Below are 24,679 nucleotides of genomic sequence, written 5' to 3'. Positions count from 1 at the left end.
GACAGAGATTTTCATTAGCTTTCACATTTTATAATTCTCAAGTCCAAATAGAAAGATATTACAGTCAGCTTTGCCTTAATTCCTATTTTGAAATCAAATTTGGTCCAATGTGACTAATATATTAGGGAACCATTTGAGCATAACTTGAATTTCATGTTTACTTATGCTTGATTTTATCTGCAAGAAATACTCTGAATCAAAAAACTGTACCTGGATGAATCCAAGGGGTAGAAACACATAAGAAACACACATGTACTCACCTCAAACACCTACCAGCTACCTCAGTTCATTGTGCATATTTTGAGCCACGCCCATCCATATCTGGTGCTGGAAATTTCCATCTGATTTCAGATAACCCTCCTCCATCACTTCACAAAAATTCATAACCCGTAATCCCTCAGATACCCACTTCCAATTTTTCACCAAGTAAAATGTTATATTTACTATACTAGTTATGTATTTTTAAACAATCAAATATGTAAAATTATGCTAAAGTTTTTATTACTTTCTTTTCCTATTTTTTATATATCACAGAGTTGTTTGGTGTTATGCTCCAAAGCCCATTTTTCCTTATTCTCTCTAAAATTTTATTATTGATTTTGCCTAGAGCAGAAATTTTTAGGAGTTCATGTCAGGTTGCAGCAGAACTGTTTGGATTTTATGCTGAGGATCTCAATTAGTGTATAAAATCTTGTTTTCTTAGTTGTTAAATGTAAACAGATATTAAAAATAAATTTTAAACTACATAAAAATTGGGATACAGGTCAATTATAGAAACTTTCACTTGTTAAATTTAGAAACATTAAAATACGTTTTAGAAACAATTGGAAAAAGTCTCACTAGATAACTCATCTCAATTTTATTTTTTAAATGCTTAGGAAAAAATGTGAAAAATTATTGGCTTTAGAGAAAACTATTATGGAGACACATTAAAGTCTAGAATAATCATGGCTATGCTAGTATCATGAACTGTACCATAATATCTGAGTCTCATATATAATTTACTTAATATGAATCTTTAAACTTAAAAAAAGGAAATTAACATAAATAAATAGGGACAAATACCATGCCATTTTATTCTGTTGGTAAATTATTTGTAGAGTCACAGAAAATGTTGAAGAAGAAAAGAGAATACAAGGTAAATTGAACCTGCAAGCTTCCAGCAACTTCCAAAATTAGCTGATTTAAACTAAATTAATGCTGATGTCTCTAAAATATGTTTTGCAAAATTTTAGAAAAATGGTAGCGTTTTTATTATTCATTAAGAAACTGGTTAATGTTGATCAAGTTTAAACTGATTAAGTCCTAAAGCATGTATTAGCACCTCATCAACATTTTCTTTATGCAAGGGCTGAAGGTTTGATAGGCAACTTTTATTAGAAAGCTCAGATGCCACAATTTGCATTAATTATAATTTTTTTTTTCTACTTTTAAAGGTATTTTCTACTTTTAAAGGTTTTTCTGCTTTTAAAGGTACCTTGCTTACTGATGTTAAATTGCTTAAAAATAGATCGTGGATATTATTGTCAACCTTAACTGTTAAATATCGAAAGATATTGTTGATACCCATCATCCAAAGACCACCAGGAACAAATCTATAGTCAAATAAATGTGTGCTTCTTGACTCATTGCAATGAGAGAGACAATATACTATGGGCAATGATGTGGTATCTCAGTAATAGGATGTTAGGAGGAGTGTGCTACAGAATTTGAACTTGTATTAATGATTTGTAGAACAATTCAGACAATAGTGGTTTTTCTCAGGATTGCATCATATTAAAAGTGGAGGCAGTTCTATCATTGAATCCTTATATTTTTTATCTAGAAGGCAGGATGAATGGACTGGAGCTAAACACTAATTAGCAAAGCAACAAAAGTTTTTCACACTAGCCAAGAGAGAGGCATGTTTGACCAGTTTTGTGGTTGGTGCATTGCAATCTTGTCTGGTGTGGATATTCTGTGAAATTGTTTATAATCAACAGGAAAACACTGTGGTCCAGCTGTTAGTGCCAGACCAGCTCCCATCTAATAGCTTTCATCTCCCACATGCCACATTTATTAATTTTTGCTTTATATACTTTATACATAATGTTATTTTCTTGCCTATTTTTAGTTTTCAGCAGATTTTTCCTTTTATTATTATTTAGGGTTTACTTTGAAATAAATACATTTTGTATAATATAATACCTGATATGAATATCATACATAGTTTTTTGTTGTTTAGTGTTTTCTAGGTTTAATAGTTGCTATGATTTTTTCCATTCCTTTATTTTCAACAAGTATATTTTTTTCCACAAAACATGACTTCTGTAAGCTTTATATAGCTGGATTCTAATCTCTCTCGTGCATCCTCTCTCAATCTCTTTTGCTCAGTAAATTAGCTTACTCCAGTAACATTTACGTGATTAATGATCTATTTGTATTTTTTCTGCCATCTATTTGTATTTTTAATTACCATGATAGTATTAGTTATCTACTGGCTATACAGCAAATTATGACAAATTTAACAGCTTAAAATAATACATATTTATTAGCTTATGCTATGATATAAATGTTCACATCCCCCCAAATTCAGATGTTGCAATATTAACCCCTAAGGTGGCAATATTAGGAGGTGGAGTCTTTGGGAGGTAATTAGTTCATGATAGTAGAACCTTCAAGAACGGAATTAGTACCCTTATAAAAGAGACCTCAGAGAGCTAGCTAACCCCTCCAACTGTGTATGGACATGGTACATGGTACATGGTACGAAGGCAGTGTCTATGAGGAAGTAGTTCCTCCTCCTGAGACACCAAATCTGTTGCTGCCTTGATCTGGGACATCCTAGTTCCAGAACTGTGAAAAATAAATTTGTTTTTTTAATAAACTACTTAGTTTATGGCAGTTTTTGTAGCAGCCGGAATTAACTAAGATATATTACAACCTGTGGGTCATAAATCCAGGCATATCTTAGTTGAATAAATCTTCTGCTTCAAAAAACTGAATCCAAATGGTGGCTGCAGCTGTCTGAATACTTGACTGGGGAAGGCTTCACTTCCAAGATCACTCATATGGTTTTTAGTAGTTCCTTAATGGTTGTTAGAGTGGGGGCCTCAGTACTTATCTGTCTGTTGGTAAGAAGCCCTCCTTCAGTTTCTTGCTATGTGGACTTCTTCATACAGCAGCTTGCTGTATCGGAGTAACATAACACATCTTGCTTTATCGGAGTAAGCATGAAAGAAGAGCCACAGAGAGAGAGACACAGACTGAGACAGAGACAGAGACTGGAGAAAGGGAATATGCAAGCCAGATGAAAACTACCATCTTTTATTACCTAATCTTGAATGAAACATCCTATCACTTTGCATGTTAGAAGCAAACCACTGAGTGTCAGATAGCTAGCAAATCAATAACAAGATCTTCAGCTGAGTTGAATCTGCCTGATAGCATTTAAAATTTTGTTTAATTGTCACTATGGCTTGAATGTTTGTGTTTCCCTATATTTATATTCTGAAACCTTAATCCTCAATGTGGTGGTGATATTTGGAGATGGGGCCATTGGAAGGCAATTAGATCATGAGAGTTGAGCTCTCATGATGGGATTAGTGCCCTCATAAAGAAAAGTCACAAGATAATTCACTTCCCTCCAATCTCTTCCATGTGAGGACACAAGACTTCCATCTGGAAACTAGGAAGAGGGCCTTCACTAGAAATATAATCAATATTCACCTTGATGTTGAAAGCCTTGAACTTCCCAGCCTCCAGAACTGTGAGAAATAAACATTTGTGGTTTACACCACTCAGTCTATGGTATTTTTGTTATAGCAGCCTGAACTGAATAAGACAGTTTTAAATAAGGTATTTTGAACAATTATTATTTAAAATATATTTTTTAAAATTGATGTATTATGTTATAATTAAAACAATAAATATTCAGAGTAAAAAAGAGACTTAAATATTGATTACTGATTCAAATATTAAGATTTATTTTTAACTAAAAGAATGTTTGATGGTCCAAGGGATTATTTTAAAATATCAGGTCTATTTTTCCAGATTACTGTGGCAACTTGAACATTACTAATCATAGTAGCTGGCATTGACATTATATGAAACTTGATTAATAAGAGTAAGCTAGCATTGTCTGACTCATAGTTCACCAAGAAGATATGCTTGAAAAATGGGGGCACTGCTGAAATAATTTCTTTTGTTTGTAGAAATATCAATCGCAAAATAAGAGTGGCAAGCAATCATCTTTATCATTTGTCTTGGATAAAAAACTCTTCCTTATTCATATTATTTATTGAAAGCCTTTCAAATTGTTTAACTAATCAAATCATTGCTAGAAACATGTGCATTATTTTTAGCTGATAAGCAGTATAAAATGAACTGATTTTCATTTTATCTGGACTTCCTTTAATTGAATGCCTTTAGAATGAATGAGACAATTGTTCATATAATTATGAAAAAAATTTACTTTCCATGGTACTTTCTGTTTATAAGTCTTCCTTTGTTTTTCAAATATGAAGTCAGATGTTGTCTTAATTGATTCTTTCAGTAATCTTTTGAAGTGGGTGAGGTAGCTATTGTATTTAAACCTCAGTTCTTCCTGTGAAATTAAATTAAAATGAAGTCATTCTTTCTGAAGAAAAATAATTCATTTTGCACCATGTATAACATCTTAAAGTTTTCTGCCCTGTAGTTAAGATGCTTCATTTGAAACTAGTAATCTTTATTGTTCAATCATCCCTGGAGGATTAAGAGCATTAACATACAATATTATCCCGATGCAAAGTTCCTATTTGTATATAGACTTCTTGGTGTTGATGATTGCCAGTGTTTCTTTCACATTCTCTAATGACATACACTTGTGAAGGAAAATAAATCTTGGGACCCCAGACTCATTAAGCCAAAGGGAAAAGTTAAGCTGGGAAGTGGGTCACGCAAACCTGCCTCTCCCTTTTTGTTCCTAAATAAGATGGCTACAAGATGAAAAGCTACACACCTTCCTCATATTTTGCCCACAAGGAAATTCTTAGTGACCTCCAAGATATTTACCCTATAGTATTTCTGTTAAAATTCACCATGGCAATGTAAATGGATAGCTTGTCTTTATAGATGCAGTCACTCCTCTGCCCACCTGCCACAAATGCATATCTGATTGTTCCCCTGCCCCACTTATCTTTGTTGGCTTATGTAAAAACACAGAATCCCTGCATTTTCCCCTGTTTGTCTATGCTACCTTATGTGAAAATGCAGATTCACTGAGTCAGACGAAAGCATGAATATGTTCTTTCTAGTCCCCTCTTACATGAAAATTGTATACTTCTCAACATCTAGCATTTTATATAGGCCGTGGTGCCTATAAAACTTCAGGCTGCTTGAATGAGACTAGCTACCGTAACGAGTGCCATGTGGCTTATGGAGGAGTAAGCAATGAGTGACTTTAGATCGGTTTGGCATAGACAAATGGAGCCTGTCATGATTATTCCCCATAGGGATAGTATGAGGAAAGAGTAGGCTATGTATTCTGTCATGGGATTAAAGATTAGAGTAAGCCCTATCATTCCGTAGCCGCCTCATTTTAGGAGTACTGCTGCAAGTACTACTGAGCCAGCAATGGGGGCTTTTATGTGGGCTTCAGGGAGTCACAGGTGGAGTCCAGAGAGAGGCATTTTTACCAAAAATGCCATGATGTATGCTAGTCATAGAAGGTTGCTGGATCAGGAGGTTGCCAATTCTTGGGAAGTATATGTTGTTATTAATATGTTTAGTAAGCTGAATGCATTTTGAGTATAGATAAGTGCTACGAGCAAAGGTAAACATCCTACCAGTGTATAAAATAAGAAGTATAAGTCTGCGTTAAGGCGTTCTGTTTGATTACCTCAACGAGTAATAATAATTAGGGTGGGGACTAGCGTGGCTTCAAAGAGAATGTAAGATGTGATTAGTTCTGTGGCTGTGAATGTTATAATTGAAGATATCTGTAGAGAAACTAACATTAAGATATAAAGCTTCTTTTTTAGGAGTGATTCTTTGGGTAGATGATATTGGCTTGCTAAAATTATAAGGGGCAGTAACCGGTATTAGAATTCAGTAACCAGAATTAGAAGGGGTGATGACAGTGGATCAGGAAAGAAAGTTAATGAGAAGTTGGATGAATCATCATTAAATTGGTTGAAGAATAGCAGGCTGATGAGACTGATGAGTCAACTGTGGGAGGCTGTATTAATTCAGATTATAGAGTTCTTAGAGCATCATGTTATTGGAAGTAGTATAATAGTTGGGATAATAATTTTTAACATTGGAGTAAATTCAGGCTTTGTACATAATCTAGACCATAGGTACTGGAGGACATAACCAGTAAGACTAAACCTACAGCGGCTTCACAGGCTGCCAAAACTGATTGGATAATAGGTATTATGGATGCTAGTGTGAAATGTATGTTTAAAGTTATGAGAGTACTTATGATAAATATTGATAGTATTATGCCTTCTAGGCATAGTAGGGACGATATCAGGTGGGATCGATAGATTATTACTCCTATTAAAGACATAATAAAAGGTAATGTAATGTTAATATAAATAGAGGGCATTTGGTAATTATAATCTATCATAATTTAATGAGTTGAAATCATTTATTTTGACTTAAACTAATTATCAACTCAGTTCATTCTAATCCTTTTTGGGTTCATTCATAGGCTAAGCCTAAGATTAAAATGATAATTAATATGAGGGCTGTACTAATTATTAATTTTAGGTCAGTTGTCTGAAAAGCTCATGGTAGGGGTAGTAGTAGGGAAGTTTCTAGATCAAAGAGGAGAAATGTGTGACTACTAGGAAAAACTTCATGGAAAAGGGGAGGCGGGTAGAGCCTATTGGGTGAAACCCACATTCATAGGGGCTGGATTTTTCTGTATAGATGTTAAGTTGTAGGAATCAAAATGCAATTGTTACTAGTAAGAGTGTCAGTAAGGTGTCAGTTGCTAGGGCTAATGTTAGATTAATTACTCTTTTTCACATAATACCAAAGCTAATTGTTTGGAAATCAATTGTACTATTTTGTACTAAAAGAGTAAGATCCTCATCAATAGATAGAAACATATAGGAATAGACGTACTGTATCTACAAAGTGCCAGTACCAGGTAGTGGCTTCAAATTCAAAATAGTGGTAGGATGAAAGGTGAAATTTTGGTGGGCGGAATAGAGAGACAGTAAGAAATGTTGATCCAATAATAACATGAAATCCGTGAAAGCCTGTAGCTATGAAGAATATTGAGACGTAAACCCTGCCAGAGATAGTGAAAGGGGCTTCGAAATACTCTGAGGCTTATAGAAGTGTAAAGTAAATACCTAAGGCAATTGTGATGGACAGTGCCTGAAGTATGTGACTTTGGTTACCTTCTATTAAGTTGTGGTGAGCCCAAATAATTGAAACTCCAGATGGAAGTAAAACAGATGTATTAAGGAGAGGGACTTCTAGAGAGTTAAAAGGGTAAATGCCTGTTGGAGGCCAGCATCTCCCTAGTTCTGGAATCGGGGCTAGGCTAGAATGGTAGGATGCTCAGAAGAAGCCAGTGGAAAAAATCACCTCTGAAATAACAAGTAAGATTATTCTGTATCGAAGGCCTTTTTGGATGATTGATGTATGGTGGCCTTGGAATGTGCCTTCTTGGATAACATCACATCATCATTGATGTATTGTTAATGTATTGGTTAATAGGCCTAGAGTTAGTTAGGAGAGGAGTAGAGTTAAAATGAAATCATATGGCTAGGCTGGATGTTATCAGTAGTGCTGAAAGGGCTCCCGTTAGCGGTCAGAGGCTAAGGTTAACTATGTGGTAAGCATGAGTTTGGTGGATCATTATGTGCTGTCGTGTAGGCAGAGGCTTACTAGGAGTGTAAAGACATAGGCTAGAATAAGGGCTATAGCAAAGTCGAGGATGGTTAGTAAAGCTAGAATAATAAATGTAATTGAAGCTGTGGGTAAACTAATAGTTGATAATGCTAAAGTAGCTTCTCCAATTAAGTGCATTAGTAGGTGGATGGCTGTAATGTTGTCTATTAATCATACAGCTGGTGCTATTGGTTTAATGAATAGGCTAATAGTATCAATGATTACTAATATGGGGATAAGTGGGATAGGTGTGCCTTGTGGTAGGAAATGGAAGGAAGTGGGTTAAGAAAGCTTTTTTCTTAAAGTGGAAGCTGGTGATCACTGCTCCAGCACACAAAGGAATTGCTATCCCTTAGTTTATTGATAATTGAGTAGTTGGTGTGAATGAATGAGGTAGAAGTCCAAGAAGATTAGTTGAACCAATAAAGAGAATCAGGGAAATTAACATAAGGGATCAGGTTCGTCTCTTGATATTATGCATTGTTATTATTTGTTTAAATACAAGTTGGATTAGTCACTGTTGAATAGAGGTCAGTCAGTTGTTGACTAAATGGCTAAGGGTGGGAAGTAGCAGAGTGGGAAATAAAATAATTAAGATTGCCATAGGTAGACTTAATATTTGTTGGGGTAATGAACGAGGCAAATAAATTTTCATTTATTTTAATTCTCCAGGGGTTGAGTGTTTTTGCGTCTTAATTGCTTTTGGTGTGGGATTCAAAGGGTAAATAAAACTTGAGACTTTTAATTGAAAAATGATGAATAGAGTTATGATTATGGATAAAATAGTAATGAGTCACATGGATGTGTCTAGTTGGGGCATTTTACTGCAGGGGAGTTTAGAATCCTGAATCTTTAACTTAAAAGGTTAATGCTAATTAGCTTTACAGTGACATTGGAGTATGGATGTAGATCAGGTTTCAAAGCATTTTAGGGAGACTAATTCTAGAACAATGGGTATAAAGCTGTGGTTGGGTCCACAGATTTCTGAGCATTGGTCATAGTAAAGGCCTGGCCATGTGGTGGTCAAGATCATTTGGTTTAAGCGCCTGGGGATGGCATCTGTTTTGAGGCCCAGTGATGGGACAGCTCATGAGTGTAGAATATCTTCTGATGAAATTAATACACAATAGCAATTTCTACTGGGAGAACTACTCGATTGTCAACTTTGAGGAGTTGTAGTTCTCCTGGTTTTAAGTCTGTTGTAGGGATTATGTAAGAATCGAAGCCTAAGTCCTCATAATCTGTATATTCATAAATTCAATATCACTGATGGCCAATTGTTTTGACAGTGAGAAAGCGGTTATTAATTTCATCTATCATATATAGGATATGCTGAGATGGGAGGACAATTAAAATTAGGGTAATAGCAGGCAGGTAAGATATTCCATATAGTTTCTACTTCATGGGCATCTGTAGTGCTGGTGTGTGTTAATTCTGTTGTCACTATGAGGGAAATAACATAGAAAACCAGAGAACTAATTAGTAAAACAATTATAAGAGTGTGGTCATTAAAATTAAGTAATTCTTCTATAGTAGGAGATATAGCATCTTGAAGACCTCATTGAAATGGATGAGCCATTAAGACACATAGGGTTTTAACCTATAAATTAACTTTGACAAAGTTATGTAATAGTTTTACCAATATCTCATGGAAAAAGTCATAGAAGTTATGAGATTGGCTTGAAACCAGTTTTTGGGGTTCAATTCCTTCCTTTCTCCGTTTAAATTTGGAGCCCTCAAAACCATCTTCAGAGAAAGGGATAGACTTGTCTTCTGGGAGTGCATCCTTAACTTTGGCAAATAAACCTCCTAAAATGACTGAGACCTGTCTCATCATTTTTGTCAACTGACACACTTATAACCAAAATTCTTTTGGAAGGTAAAGCCAGTTTGTATTATAGCCATTATCTTCTATGCACAGACTGTGTATGCTTACATAATGTTCTTGTCAAATGTACAACTTGATAAAATTGTTTTATTTAGTCCCATTGATGATGAGGATTAAAGTTGTTATAAAGAGGTTATTAGCAAAGTCAATTCAGGCATGGATAATTTATTAATATGGATAATTTATTCAATACATTATAGATAATTTACTGATTTTTTTAGTAAATGGATAATTTATTAATTCAACACATTATGTTATTTAAAGGGGATTATAAAAAGAGGAAGCAAATATATTCGTAATAAATCATCATGAAATTCAAACTTGGCAATATTTTATGTTACACTTTGAGCATAAGTGACAGTCTTTGCATCTCTTGTTCCAAAATAAAGCTAAATGATTCGGAAATTCAACAAATAAATAAAATCTTCTTAATCTTATATTATGTGTTGGTCTCTACTCCTTCCTTGCAAAATTTATTCAGACAAATAGATTTAATAGAGCAAGTAATGCATGACTATGCTTTATACAGCCACAGAATAAAAAACTTAGAAATAAAACTAATGTTTAATAAAATACACTTTTTGATGTATATTCCACTTTGCATTATCCTGTATTACTTAATGTTTTGATACACGAAAGCAACATACAAATAAATAAAACATCCCAATGAGATGAGCCTTGCTGTGATATTTTACCTAGTGGAAAAAATAGTTTATTATCAATTTTAGTTAATATGGTATAAGTTAAAAATTAAACATTTAATAATTTTAGTGTAGTGCACAGATAAAGATTGTATAAGAATTTCTATATTGTGGTAAAATGTTGTCTTTTTCTTCATTTTAATATATCATTTTTTAAAATATAAGGTTTAAATAATCAGCTAAAACTAATATTAAAAGTATAAAAACATATTACTCTTCATTTTTTATTTGAATAGTTTACAAGGTCCATTAGACTTTTGAGATTTTTGAGACTATATTATAATCAAGTACATTCAAAGTAAACTTTGAAAGGGCTGTTACACTATGAAATACCCCATGGAACCTACGAACCCCAAAAATCTGAGACAGGTCTCAATTAATTTAGAAAGTTTATTTTGCCAAGGTTGAGGACACACACCCATGACACAGCCTCAGGAAGTCCTGATACATGTGCCCAAGATAGTAGGGGCACAGCTTGGTTTTATACATTTTGGGGAGACATGAGACATCAATCAATATGTGTAAGATGTACATTGGTTCAGTCCAGAAAGGTGGGACAACTCAAGGTGAAGGCAGGACAAACAAGGTAGGGAGGGGGCTTCCGGGTCATAGGTAGATAAGAGACAAATGGTTGCCTTCTTTTGAGTTTCTGATTAGTCTCTCCAAATGAGGTAATCAGATATGCATTTATCTCAGTGAGTAGAGGGGTGACTTTGAGTAGAATGAGAGGCAAGTTTGCCCTAAGCAGTTCCCAGCTTGACTTTTCCCTTTAGCTTAGTGAGTTTGGGACCCCAAGATTTATTTTCCTTTCACAAACTGAACTAAATAATAACTAGTAAAGAAACATGAAATCAAATAATTTAAAACTGTATAAAATTCAATATACCTTGAATTAATTTTGGCCATTGAAATATTTTGTTGCAATACTCCCTTATAAATATGTACATTAAAATGTTTTTAGATAGCTTAAGAATTAAGATAAGAAATATTTGTATTAAGACAAAAAATATTTCCAATTCAGGTACACTTTTTAACACAAGATAATTGTATGTGAGGAATGATGTTAACAAGTTGGTAGAACAGAAAGCCCCAGACCGTTTTCCTCCAAAGACAATTGATCTAACAGCAATATATTTCCAAAAAGCTTCTATAGAAACTTCAGAAACCAGTTAAGAATTTGTAATCCACCAAGCAAGCAAAAAAGCCAAGAATAGCCACATTGGAAGGGGTAAGAAAAACCGTTGCATTTTCTCTTTGATGGCCCTTCCTTAATCTGGCACAGCTAGGAATAACCAGGAGAAAAGGTTCAATTTACAGCTATTCTCTTGTGAGGAAATGTAAAGAGTGGGTCTAATGTTCAATGTCCTGGTGTTTGGGAGGTGCAGAAGGAACTGGTTTCTGTTTTGCCTGATTTGTAGCATTGATGGAGAACTGGCATAATTTGCATGGCTGGAGGCTTCTGAGAACAAAGGAGAGATTGGTGGGTTCTTGAAACACAATAGAGCCTGGACTACTGTAGACAGACACCAGAGGGAGGAAGAGAATACGAGATGCTAAAAAATAAACTTTGCAACTTTTCTAATTGGAAAGTTAGATCTGCAAGCCAAGAGAAGTCATGTCTCCAGAAAAAGTTGGAGAGGGCTCCAAAATGTTAAGCTAGATTGATTAGTGAAGCTCTTCCACTCTGTGAATCCAGTCCTTGAAGACTGGGAGAAGTAACTGTTTTGTTTTAAGTGCCAAAATCCCAGTAAAATTTAACAAGACATATGAAGAAACAGGAAAATCTGATCAAATCAAAAGAAAAAGAAACCTCCAGAAAAGTATCCTAAAGAAGTGAAGATCTATGAACTACTTGACAAAGAATTCAAAGCAACCATTTTAAAGAAACTCAATGAGCTAAAAGAGAACAGACAGACAAGTAAACAGAATCGGGAAAATAATGCACTGACAATGAGATAGGAACTATATCAAAGAACCAAATAAATTCTGAAGCTGAATAATGCAATAACTTAAAGAATTTACTAGAAATGTTTAACAACAGACTTGATCATGTAGAAAAAAGAATCAACAAACTTAAAGACAGATGATCTGAAATTAGCATTCAGAGGAACAAAAAAAAAGTATGAAGAAATGTGAAGAAAGTCTAAGGAACTTATGGGACACCATCAGGCAGACCAATACGTGAATTATGGATGTATCAGAAGGAAAATAGGAAAAGGGGCAGAGAGCTTATTGGAATAAATGGTGGCCTAAAACTTCCCAAATCTGAGGAAAGAAATGAACATTCACATTTGAGAAGTTCAATGTACTGTGACTAGGATAAACTCAAGAAGGCCAATATCAAGGCAGGTTATAATCAAACTGTCAAATGTCAAAGACAAAGAGAGAATCCTGAAAGAAGTATGAGAAAAGCAATTTGTTACATACAATAGAACTTCCATAAGATAATCAGTAAAAAAAAAATAAACAGAGCAGAAACAAACAAGATACAGAATAGAAAACAATATAAAAAAAATCAGCAAAACCAAGAAAGGGTTTTTTGAAAAGAACAACATATAGAAAAAATCTTTAGGCTAATTAAAAAATAAAAGAAGACTCAAATAACAAAAACTAGAAGTAAAAGAGACATCACAATACCACAGAAATAAAACGAATTTATGAGACTATCGTGAACAATAGGCCAACAAATTGGACAACCCAGAAGAAGTAGATAAATTCAATACGTAAAACCTGCCATGATTGAATCACGAAGAAATAAAAAATCTGGATAGACCTATAAATAGTAAGGAGATTGAATCAATAAACAAAAACCTTCCAACAATAAAAATGGCAGGACCAGATGGCTCCACTGGCAAAATCTATCAGTCATTAAAGAGAGATTAACAGAATCATTTTCAAAGTCTTTCAAAAACTGAAGAAGGGAGAACATTTTCTCATTATTTGAGGCCAGTATTACCCAAAGCCAGACAAAGATACTACCAAAAAAAAAAATTATAGGCCAATATCCCCTGATGAGTATTGATGCAAAAATTCTGAACAGAATACAAGCAAATCAAATTCACAAGTACATTAAAAGAATTATACAACCATAAACAAATGGAATATTAATATAATCTTGCAATGAAAAGATAGTTCAACTTGTGAAAATCAATGTATAAAGCACATTAATTGAATGAAGGTCAAAAACTACATGATTATCTCAAATCATGCAGAAAAAGCATTTGACAAAATTCAACACCGTTTCATGGTACAAAAACTCATCTCGTTAGAAATGGAAGGAAGTTACCTCAATATAATAAATATTGTATATGAAAAGCCCACAGCTAGCATTATACTTAGTGGTGAAAAACTCAGAGCTTTCCTCTAAGATCAAGAACAAGGCAAGGATGCCTACTCTTACCACTATTATTAAACATAATACTGGAAGTCTTAGAGCTATTAGGATAGAGAAAGAAATAAAATAAATCCAAATGGAAAAGGCAGAAGTAAAATTATCTGTTTGCAGATGATACGATCTTACACGTAGAAACCATAAGATTCCACAAATTTATCTATTAGAATCAATAAACAAATTAAAGTTATAGATACAAAATATATCTCCAAATACACCTCCAAATTAGTAGTTTTTGTTTATTTGTTTTTTTGAGACAGAGTCTTGCTCTGTCGCCAGGCTGGAGTGCAGTGGTGTGATCTTGGCTCACTGCAATCTCTACCTCCCAGGTTCAAGCGATTGTCCTGCCTCAGCCTCCCAATTAGCTGGGATTACAGGCGTGCACCACTACACCCAGCTAATTTTTTTATTTTTAGTAGAAACAGGGTTTAACCATGTTGGCCAGGCTGCTCTCCAACTCCTGACCTCCTTATCCACCCACCTTGGCCTACCAAAGTGCTGGGATTACAGGCATGAGCCATTGTACCTGGCCTAGTAGTTTTTAATACATGTACGATTAATAATCCAAAAAGAAAATTATTAAAACAATACCATTTCTAATAGCATAAAAAATAATACAATATTTAGGAATAAACTTAACCAAGCAGGCAAAAGACTTGTATACTGAAAACTGTAGAATATTGCTAAATGAAATTAAAGTCATAAGTGAATGGAAAGGCATTCCCTGTTCATATATGGAATATTTAATATTGTCAAAATATTTATACTACCCAAAGCAATCTACAGTTTCAATGCAATTCCTACCAAAATCCAAATGGCACTTTTTGCAGAAAAAAAAAAAAAAAGAAAAAACTAAAGGACTCACACTTCCTGATGTCAAAACATGTACAAAGCTACCCTAATTAAAACAGTATGAGCCAGGCACAGTGGTGTGTGCCTGTAGTCCCAGCCACAAGCAAAATGGCAAAATTCTATCTTACATTGGAGATGAGTGTTTGAGTCTCTCATGTATTTTGCATGTGAGTGGTAAGATTGGATGTTAATTGGGGAAATGTATTGTCAATATGATGTCCTTTGTAATTTAAATCAGTACTCCTGATTTGCAGAGGAATCTTCAGATTCATGCTGGAATCAGATTCATGGCTTCATGCTGGAAGCCAGTTGAGTAAGTTTAAATGTTTTTCTGAGACTATAGCAAAGTCCATGTAAAATGTTCACTATTACTATATAACAAACTACCCCAAATCCCAGTGATTAAAGCAATAAGAATTTAGCATTTGTCATGAGTTCACTTATCAACTGGGCAAATCTCCCTGTACGGTCAAGTTTGACTGATCTTTTCTGGACTTGCTAAGGTATCAATGATCAGCTGACAGGGTTGGCTAGTAGCTTAGCTGGCCATCTAGGATGGCCACTGTAATATATCTGGCTGTCGCCTTGGGTGATGGGTGTGAATAGCCATGAGACTCTTAACATCTAGAAAACTGTTTTTTAGTCAGTGGTTGAATTTCAAGAGCAACAAGGGGCAAAAGGCAACATTTAGAAGTACTTTGCCAAGTTTCTTTTTAGGTCACATTTAGTACCATCCTATTGACAAAAGCAAGCGACGAGGACGGCCCAGAGTCAGGAGCTGAAAAGTCATGTTGCAAAGGACAAGTATTTAAACAAGTTTGAACAACTGGGGGGAATTCTTGCAATAAATCTTCCATCAATGTATGCAATTTCAAGATCTCTCACGCAATCAGTGGCTATGGGGTCAAGGTATAAACATGCCAGAGTCAGGAATATACAGGGAAATTTTTAAAGAGTTTTCCAATGAATCAAGTAGAATGAGAGCACACTTGTGCTTTGAATTTGCTCTGTCATTCCAGGATTTCTTTTTATCCATGTAAGCTTAGAACAGCAGACTGTAACTTGGAATTATGGTGTTTTTCTCAGCAGTATCAAGGATGATTTTTTTTAAATAAAAGATTGCATTAAATTATATTTAACAAAGAAATGAAATCTGTAAACTAATTTTTATATCAACTAGATTTTTTTCAAAGTTTCAGGATAAGATTGAAAAATTATGTTTGTCTAAAAGTAGAACTATAATCCACTTATCTAAAACAATTTTCATGAGAAAAGTAAATTTCAATTAATGGCCTATTGGTTTAAAGAAGAAAAACATACATGTGTATTTTTTAAAGCAGGCACTGATTGATTTAAGTTTGAAAACTGTACTTCTAAAATGGATTTAGACACAGAATGATATGTCCTCAATTTATATATGAGAAGCATTTTGATGCCTAGTTATCCATGAAGTGTTTTTGGAAAAGAAATTTATACTCTCATCAAAGGTACTTAAACTTGTACAACTGGGGCTTTTGGAAAGAGAGGGGAAGGGGGAAGTAGTATACTTAATGTGAACTGAGATTTTCAGAAGAGTGGATATGTCTCTAGAGAAAATTGGCTAAAAAATAAATTTCATGGAAAGTATGAAAAATAAATTTCATGGAAAGTATACTTCATTGGGAAGTATGGTGGTGTAATTAATTATTTAAATCAGTAGACATGGAGTAAAGCAGATTACCCTCCATAAATGTGGCTGAACTTCATCTTATGAGTTAAAGGCCTTAAGAGAAAAAAACTGAGGTCCCTTTTGGAAGTTGGATTTCTGCCTCCAGACTTTCAGACTGCGACTGCAACATTAACTCTTCCCTGCTCTCATTTAAGATTTGCCAGCTCCCCCACAATCATGTGAACTGACTGCTTAAAATAAATCTCTCTCCTCTCTCCTTCTGTCTCTTTTTCTCTCGATAGATAGAGGATAGATAGATAGCTAGATAGCTAGATAGATAAATAGATAGATAGATAACCTTCTATGGGTTCTGTTTCTCTGGAGAACCTGGATTAATACAGGGAGTTAAGAAAGGACACACTACACTACCCATGGATGCAGTAATATTTTCAGAGTCTCAGGGTCAACATTTTATAGAAGCAATACTAATTTGCATAAGAAGTTGTTATATATACATTGTTTATCATTTAATTTATAGAAGTGATTCTAATTTGCATAACTATTTAGTGAGTACATCCTGCTTTTCATTATATTTTAAAATTAAATTTACTATTTATTCCTTCCCTAGAAGAACCATTATATATGGTTGTACATATTTTTTGCTACACAAGAGCGTCTAGCTGAAGGGGCAAATGGGATGGGAATAAAATCTCTGCTCCACATGTAAATTGATTACCCTGGGAATAGGATGCACTCACCTACAGAGATCTCTTTTCCGTATAAAATAACTTTCACTTGCTAAACTACGATTAAATGACACTTTGTTTACCTACAGTAGGTGGTTTTTTTGAATTTGCTCGAAGATACTTTATGTGGTAGAAACAGTCTTCTCCCTCCCTAATTATTGAGAACTTGATTCCATTTGTATTCTTACATTGTATGATGACAAAGCTACCTCATGTTGTTTCATGGAAAAACAATATATGTGTTTCAAGCCAAACTTAAAAGCTGTGTTTTCCAAAGTGAATAAATATGAACCCTCATGTAAAAACTTATTTATTAGCTAAAATATTGATTTGTGCATTTGCAAAAAGATATGTAGGGTTTACTCAGGTTTGGATTAAAACAATTATTTTAAATGAAATTTTCAGTAGAATTAATAGAAGTCAATAAAATGAAATCAAATCATTGTATAAGTCAGGTTATTATCTTGCCATAATTGATTAACATTGATATTTTTAACTCAAAGAAAAAAATAAAATTAAGTGCATCATGTTCTAAGCCTCAAACTTGTCGTTTAATTTAAGCAGTCCCATTCTTTTAATGATCTGGTTACATTATATGGAGCTTGTGTTGTGGTGGCAAAATGAAATGACATTTTAATCATTTTTCAAATTATGTTGAGCCAAGCGTATGATCAGTTCAACATAACTTTTTTATCAAGTACAAGACTTCGATGTTTCCTCATAGTATTTAAATGCTTCTTTAACTTATTTTCCCATGGCTTTAAAATCACTTAGTCATTCCTATGAACATATTCAAAATTAAATAGTCATTTTCTTATTGACTTTGCTCATAACTTTTTACTTCTGTTTAAAATGTTAAGAGCATTGACACAGTCACAAACACATTGCATCCTCTCCACCTCCCTTTCTCATTTAATCATTATTCCTTTCAATGCTGTCTCCCGTCTGCTTGCTTGATCTTTCTCCAACTTCGCAATCCTACTGCCGCTTCATTTTCGTAACAACTGTTGAAATACTTTCCTAAATGATCTTTCTGCTGTCTAGCCCTAATACTTCAGTGAACAACAGCCAAGCAATAAATAAGTGGTGTGGCGTGTGTGTGTGTGTGTGTGTGTGTGTGTTTCCATGCATGTGAGCATACTGGCATTTGTTTGTATGAACAAAGGTGTGGATGCAGAATGATACTATTTATACTAGTCTGTTAGCATTGGACACCTGCAGGGGATGGCGCTGAGAGAAATAGTAATATTTTATTTCATAAATCTTTGTAACATTTGACTGCTAAAAAAGAAAAAAAAACCTAAACTTTTGAAGATGCTCTATTAATTACCTTTATTGTGACCATTTTTAATACTGTATTAAAACGACAGTATGGTGCCAATTTCTTAAAAGCTGTCTTTGTGGCAAGGTTAACAGATAATTGCCAAATGAAAGCCAGGCAAAGTCAATTCAGAGTGGAGCTTTTTCTATCAGCAAAAATAGGTCTAATGACTGAGAAATTTGGCTTATAGTCTAGAAGAACGAATAAATAACCCAGGTGATTATGTAATGATTATGTTTAAAAATGCGTGTAGACACAGTATCTAAATAACACAACACCTACAAATATATGTGCATACTTCTATTAAAAACAGAATTCACCATTTTACTCCAGTTTGGCCTAAACATTTCTAAAGGAAAGCTCACTGTAATTATCAATGGGGATACCTGATTTGGCACTATTATCGTATAGATTCTTTCAATGGAAGAACTGAGGATTGTGCACGAGGGAGGGAAAAGGAGCATGACTTCTGTTAACAACGTATCTGGATGTAAATCTACTGAGATGGTATTTTCTAGTGTATTTACACACATTTAATTTATTCAAAATAAAATTACATTTCTGAGTTCAACCTGAAATGTTTAGGGAAAGGTAATGAAATGTGTATGTGGGCATTTATGCATGAACACACATATATTTGTGAGTATTGTTAAAAAAGAATTGCTCAGAAATTTGCTTGTTTCCCCTTCTGTTTTACCCTGCAGAATATATATATATATATATATATATATTTTTTTTTTTTTTTTTTTTGAGACGGAGTCTCGCTCTGTCAGCCAGGCTGGAGTGCAGTGCAGGATCTCGGCTCACTGCAAGCTCCGCCTCCCGGGTTCATGCCATTCTCCTGCCTCAGCCTCCTGAGTAGCTGGGACTGCCAGTGCCTGCCACCTCGCCTGGCTACTTTTTGTTGTATTATTAGTAGAGACGGGGTTTCACCGTGTTAGCCAGGATGGTCTCAATCTCCTGACCTCAAGATCCGCCCGCCTTGGCCTCCCAAAGTGCTGGGATTACAGGCATGAGCCACTGCACCATGCCTACCCTGCAGAATATTTAGTGATGACTCATCAGTCTCACAGGCATCATCGAATCTTCTACAGCCTCAATAACATTTTCCAACCAAATAGGACACAGTTATTTAAGAAATCAGTTTAAGGAGGGTTACAGTGAATCATAAAATTGTTGATTTCTGCAAACTTAAGCGAAGTTCCCAGTTTATTAGAAAGAAAAAATCAATACCAATATGAAATATTACAGGATGTGAAGTGTCTTTTAATTTCAAACTGCAGAGAATGCTTGGGTATTCAGAAGATAATCAGATTTGATGTCTGTTAGCTAACTTTGGCAATGCAAAAGAATTGCTGAAGTCTTGAATCTGACAAAATAGGACTCAAAATCAGCAGAACAGAATTTTGCTTATTGACTCTGGTTTTCCCTTTGTGACTCAAATTTAACTCTGGCAACAACCACTGAGTTCATTTAGAACAATCTTCTCGTTTTACAAATGAGGAAACTTAGCTTCATCAAGCTTAATTGTCAAGGTTATGTCATGGCACATCACAGATTAGAACCCTGGGCTTCAGTAATGCTTCAATTTCAGTGTAAAAAGGTGGATGGGGGAAATGAGGGTGGGATAAATGGGAGGGGCAGGAATATTCCTTACATCCCGCCTGGAAAAATATAGTGTGGCTGAAGCCCTATCTTTGGAAAACCACTGACAGAGACAGACCATGGACCTGGTCAAGGTTTACCTACAGGTCTTCCTCCTGTCAAGCTTCAGCAGTCTACAGTCATCCCTGGGTATTTGCAGGGGATTGGTTCCAAGACAAGTCAGTGGATACCAAAATTTATGGATGCTCTAGTCCCTGATGTAAAATGGTATGGTATTTGTTTATAACCTATATATATTCTCCCATGTACTTTAAATCATCTCTAGATTACTTATAAGGCCTAATAAAATGTTAAATGCGGTGTAAATAGTTGTTATTGTATTTTTGTTTGTATTATTATTATTATTATTATTATTATTTTGAGACAGGGTCTCACTCTGTCATCCAGGCTGGAGTGCAATGGCACAATCTGCACTCACTGCAGCCTCGACCTCCTGGATTCAGATAATCCTCCCACCTCAGCCTCCCAAGTAGCTGGGACTATAGATGTGTGTCACCGCACCCAGCTAATTTTTGGTAGAGAGGGAGTTGTGCCATGTTGCCCAGGCTGGTTTCTGACTCCTGTGCTCCTCCCACCTCAGCCTCCCAAAAATGCTAAGATTACAGGTGTGAGCCACTGTGCCTGGCCTTGTTTGCATTATTTTTTATTGTTGCATTATTATTTATTATTATTTTCCAAAATATTTTGTATCAGTAAAATCTGCAGATGGGAGCCTATGGATCCAGCGGGCTAACTGTAAATTGACTATAGGCAGTCACCAGGGGAGTACTTTTCCTTACAAAGAAAGCTGGTAAGAGCTCCTTGCTTAGGTTGGTTAGAACATACTCTGAAACATAATCTGACTCTTGGTAAAATCCTATGGGTTTGTTAAGAAATTATCAAATAAATATTAAATATTTATTTCAAATTCTAAACTTTATAAACTGCCGTTTTATAGAATAACTTTCAGAGTTTCTCAAAAATATTTCGCTTAAAAAATCAAGGATATGACAAAGATTACTAGCTGTCCATCAAATATTCATGTTCTTCTTTCCATAGCAGATAGCTATTTTTTAAATGGTTTTTCTCCAAGAACATCATATCCCAGGTATCTCCAGTTCAGTGTGAGCACGTGGCTTAAATCTAGTCAACGGAGTGTACTTAGGATACTAGGCATCACTTCTAAGCCTGTTTCATAAAATCTTCCCCGAGATGTTTCTCCTGGTCTTTTGTCCAGCTGGCTGCTTATCACGGACATCTTTTCAGGACCACCTGCGAACTCACAAGTAGATCACACAGCCTTGCTCAGCCTGAATCTGTGGAATATTGCATGGAAGTACACCCCTAGCCTACCAAGCCCCTAACCCCTTAGATGTGCTTAGCAATTGGCACTATCTATTCCATGATCAGGAAGTAAACTTACATTGTGTTTGAATCAATATATACCATGAATTCATAGTATACATAGCAATCAGGCAGCCTGAGCAAATGCAAAGTAAAATTCAAGATGGACACAGTTGTATCAGATTCAAATATTGTTTTTAAGGATAAAATGTAATTCTTTTAACACCTACTGTTCATAATTACAAATATATGTACCTACAACTTAATTACCTTCTTACGTCTGTGATCATTTCAAAATTTCTTTGATATGTTTTATATTTACTCTAACCCCACCATTATAAAAATAGAAAATGTAAAAGCACTAGAGATTATTTAGTTTATCTCTCCAATTTCATCAGTCAAGGAATTAAGTTGTTAAGATATGTAATAAATTATGGAATGTCATACTAATGAAGTGATGAAATCAGAATTCTTTCCCTGATTCCTAGAGTGTTTATTACAATAGATTGATCTTCTTCCAGAATAATAATTGCACCTACATTTCCTTCTTAACAATGGTTTCTACACTGCTCTTAGCATAATGGGTATTCGAAAAATGTCGTCTAGATGTATCAATGAGCTTAGGAATTAAATAAAAATTAACAAACTAGATTTATATAAATTTCTGCTGGGAATGGATTGGGTTACTAAAATGGTATTCTCTAAGCAAACTTAAGCTATTTCATGACAAAATGAAAATTAAATTTTGTAACCACATAATGCATTTTTGGGCAAAGCTTGTTAAATATTAGACATTATTCCTTTTAATGAAAGTTCAATGCAAATTACATATCTTGCTCATTATTATAAGTTGATTTAAATATCATTATTTTCTAAGTTGAAATGTGGACTGTCTTTTTTGAACTTGGCACATCTAAGCAGCAAAAAATTTGAAACTAGCTCTAATGAATACATTTTATCATTTGTCAGATTTTTAAATTTGTTTTCTGTATATATGTTTAAAACTTGTTTACTAGTTAAACCTGCCAATAATATAAATGTAATTACTGAATTGTACGTCTCTGTATAAATGAACATACTTAGAAAGTAGTAAACATTAAGTATGGTTTTCAGTTGTACAATTCATGATAAATGATTTGGTTGGTAAAGGATAAAGTTATGGCAAATTTCCAAAAAACTTGGAAAATCTTTGGTTAGAAGGAATGCTTACATGATAGCTACTTTAAAAAGTAAAACCTACATCTAACCACTTATACATTTAAAGTTATATTTTTGTTTTAGAATATTTTCATAGTGTTATCTTTTAGAAAGATTTTTTATAGATAGAAAATTGCTTTTATACAATTAATTTAGGTGTTACATATTTAAATATCATATGAAATAACCTACTTGTGTCTTTAGTAGTATTGAATTTTTCAGTATAAGCCTTGTTTCTTTAATTGTCTTATTCATTTTTATGGTATAAAATATATTTTACTATACATAATATCTCACAGTACCACTATACTGTTGAAACATTTGTATGGCGAAAGTTTTGAGAAAGCTAAAATGTACTTGCCACTTCTACTCATCGTTTATCACAAAAATTGCCTTACATGAGATAATTTGAAAATCAGTGACAAAATCTAAACCCCTTCCAAGAACAAAAATAAATTAATACCCTGAAATTATGTTTTATCCTTTTCATCTGTATTTTCCCTGTCTTCAAGATACTAAAAGGGGAAGCTCCTTCAGAAGCATTTACAACCTCTGTTATGCTTGAAAACAGTCACCTGAAAGGTGAGCCTACTCTTTCAGGCGCTTATTTTTAGGAAAGGGTTTACTTCCAGGGACCAACAGATGGATGACAGATGAGCCTTTTTAGGTGACATGAGGGTGTGATCAGAAAGATATTAAATGAGATACAGCCTCATTAGTCATTGGAAGAAAACTGGGCATATCTTATATTCACGTGTTAAAATACTATTTAGTAGTGAAAATGAATAAACTACCACTTCAAAAGGATAAATGCCACAAATATAATGTTGAACAAAAGAAATGTCACTCAGTTCAAAAAATATTTTTAAATGTAAAGTCAAATATGTAGAATGTTGTATATTTAAATATAAAATACATACATTAATGTATGTTTATATAGTAAAGCTAAAATTTAAGTGAATGACAAACACACAGCCCTTCATGATAGCCATATATATGGGGGTGGGGAGGTTGGTGTTAATGGCAAAAGGGATGAATTCACCAATTGACTGGATAATCATCTATATCTTAATCTCTGTGATGGGCACTTTGGGGTCCTTTTATTGTTACTAATTTTGTGAATAACAGTATGCATTATTTTATCTGTATGAAATATTTTATTACGAGCAATAAGATAGATTGAAAAATTAATGGAAAGTTGATTCCTCAGGAAAAATGTGAAGGAGCCACTAATGAATAAAATATCAGATGCAGCTTTTCTTGAAGTCTTTCTTTTTCCTAAAGAGAAAAATGAGCAGTTTATTACCTGTTAAACATGGTATTTAAATTAATGGGTTTGCCTATTAGTAAGATAACCATTGAGAAAAATATATAAACCTAGATTCCTTTTTTGCTACTTCTATGTCTCAGGATTCCAGATGCCCTTAGATGACTAAATGTAAAAATATAAAAGCTATTTAAAAACCCATAAGTAATTAATTTTATAATTTTGAGAGGGGAGATCTTCCAAATCCAGGGCTGGGCTAGGATGAACTGAATGAGGCAAATGCCTCACTGACCTCTTGTGCACAATTAGAGGGGATGCCAAAAAGCTCAGTGATCAAGATAATACTTAAAACATTATGCGAAATATTTTTAATATTTAAACATTCTAAAAATCAAAGCTATCTATCATGAACAAAATTTTAACTAAGGAGAGGATTATTATTATTGATGTTTGAATTAAATCGTTGCCCTAAATCCAGAAGCCGTGAAGAAACAACAAAGAACAAACATGATAACATGAAAATTAAATGATGAATGGTGATGATAAACTATGTATGCCCACATTTTTACCAAAAAAAATCAAAGGACAAGAGAGAATTGAGTATAAATTGATTGTAACATGTCTTACAAATGTTATAACATATCTTACAATTCAATATAAAAAATTGGAAAATGATATAAAAGTTTTAAAAGAATAATAAATGTTCAACTAATATATAAAAATGTTTAACTCCAAACATAATTAAGTAAACACATATCAAATCAATAAATTATCATTTATAATGTAATCAGATAATTTATAAACTATT

General features: G+C 34.0%; 1 pseudogene; it reads right to left on the bottom strand.

Annotated features, from left to right (window-relative positions):
• Nucleotides 1-7,839: 7,839 nt before the first annotated feature.
• The window catches only part of LOC129039140 (ATP synthase subunit a-like), a 50,270-nt pseudogene continuing 33,430 nt past the window's right edge, over nucleotides 7,840-24,679 (bottom strand).

This window comes from Pongo pygmaeus, chromosome 5 (assembly GCF_028885625.2).
Source record: "Pongo pygmaeus isolate AG05252 chromosome 5, NHGRI_mPonPyg2-v2.0_pri, whole genome shotgun sequence".
In the NCBI taxonomy this organism is placed as follows: domain Eukaryota; kingdom Metazoa; phylum Chordata; class Mammalia; order Primates; family Hominidae; genus Pongo; species Pongo pygmaeus.
The sequence above is the reverse complement of the archived record's forward strand: the minus strand, read 5'-3'. Positions and strand labels throughout refer to the sequence as shown.